Raw genomic sequence first — 2257 nt, 5'->3', positions numbered from 1 at the left:
CACGGAAACCCACTATCACTTCAAAGTGTTGGAGTAGGTCTCCTTAAAGATCCTTCCCTGATGGGCACTTTCACCCTCCCGTCACCATCTGGTTTAGTGGAAGTGGCAAGAGTAGAGACTTGCAACATGATTTCTTCTACATCATCTGATTTTACAAAGATTTCCAACCACTTTGAAATTGATGGTCATAGTGAGGGGTTGCCATTCAGCCCCATTGAATCATCATAGCAATCAATTTTTCGGGCTTGTGCGGCAAACCCTAATCCGCACTCAACAATTGTATGGGTAGATAGATCGTTAGAATATGGTACCTCTTCGGATCCTTTTTCATGTATACATTCTACGGATGAAGGAATCATCAAATCAATGATGATAGGAGAGATGTCGTGGGAGGATTATCATCATCATTCCCACCTTCGAGATGACAATGAAGATTATTCAAATGAACTAAATCACCCATCGATCATTGATTTCTTGTCAAATTCTGTAAATACTGTAGATTCTGAGCGTAATTTGTCCAACATAGAAGAAATGATTTCTATAAACATTTCGACCAAGCCTAACATTGTAGAAAATATTCATGTCGACAAATCCTATTCTTCATTGGAACTTGATATTTATTGTGCTCTTTTTCACGAATTTCAAGATATCTTTGCATGGTCTTATGAGGAGATGCCGGGCATTGACTCAAGTATTGTTGAACATGAGATTAAAATGTACCCTGATGTCAAACCAGTACGACAACGGCTTCGACCTGTTCATCCTAAGAAAGTCACTGCCATTAAAGCAGAGGTTGAAAAACTTTTGCGTGCTGGCTTCATTTTCCTGTACCTCTTACTGATTGGGTATTTAATATTGTTCCAGTGATGAAAAATAAGGGACAATTCGAGTGTGCGTCAATTATAGGGATGTAAACCAAGCATGTGCAAAGGATAATTATCCTACACCTTTTATCGACTAGATTATTGACGAATGTGCCGGATGTGAAATCTTTTCATTCATGGATGGATTTTTCGGCTACAATCAAATCAATATCCACCCATAGGACCAATCAAAAACCAATTTTATATGTCCGTGGGGCACATTTTCTTATTAAGAGCTACCTTTTGGTTTGAAGAATGCAGGGGCTACATTTCAGAGGGCGATGAATTATGCCTTCCATGACATCAAGCACATTGTTCAACCTTACCTTGATGATTTTCCTACTCATTCACGAAAACAGATTGATCACCTGCAACATTTGAGAGCAATATTCTTACGCTGTCGACACTACAAGATAAGACTCAATCCACATAAATGTGTGTTTTGTGTTGGCTTTGGTCGATTGCTTGGATTCTTAGTTTCAAAAGATAGAATTCGACTTGATCCCATTAAGGTTCAAGTAATCCTTGACTTGCTTCCACCTCCAAACTTGTTACAGATACAAAGACTTCAAGGGAAGACAAACTTTCTGAGGAGGTTCATTCCAAACTATGTTAAATTAGCTAAAGGTTATACACGTCTATTGAAGAAAGGGGTACCCATCCATTGGGACCAAGTTGCGCAAGCTTCTTTTGATGCTCTCAAAGATTCCCAGATTAGAGAATCATTAATGTATGCCCCAAACTATCAAAAATACTTTTGCCTGTATCTCGCCGCTACAGATACAACCATTGGTATGGTTTTAGTTCAAAAGGAAAGTGGAATTGAACATCCTATTTACTATTTGAGTCGTAATCTCAACGATACAAAAAGTAAGAATTCACACGTCAAAAAGTTAGCCTTGGCAACCATTCAAGCTGTGCAAAGTTTTCGTCATTACATCCTCCTCCGCAAAACAACCATTATATCAGATTGCAACCCTATGACATACATTTTGTCATGTCAATTGCTGGGGGGAAAATATTCTAAATGGATAGTTATCTTGCAGGAGTTTGATTTGGAATTCATCAAATCTAAATCAAAGAAATCTCTTGTCTTCACCGAATTACTTTGTGATCTTCCCTCATCCTCCAATGATTTAACATCAGAAGCATCAATCTTGGATGAGTCTCTATTTCTTATCTCGTCAAGTGATCCATGGTATGGAGATATACTGGTCTATCTCCAGACCTAAGCTTTTCAGCCTAATACCTCTCGCTCTGAACAACGACGTACTCGATACCAAGCCAAAAATTATCTAATCATTGGTGATACACTTTATCGTCGTGGTGTCGATACAATCTTACATAGGTGCCTTACTCATGAGGAGGCCAAAAAAGCTTTGAATGAGTGTCAT

This window comes from Pinus tabuliformis, chromosome 4_2 (assembly GCF_031772625.1).
Source record: "Pinus tabuliformis cultivar Carrire ecotype Pingquan chromosome 4_2, CPIR1, whole genome shotgun sequence".
In the NCBI taxonomy this organism is placed as follows: domain Eukaryota; kingdom Viridiplantae; phylum Streptophyta; class Pinopsida; order Pinales; family Pinaceae; genus Pinus; species Pinus tabuliformis.
Note: the sequence above shows the minus strand (reverse complement) of the source record.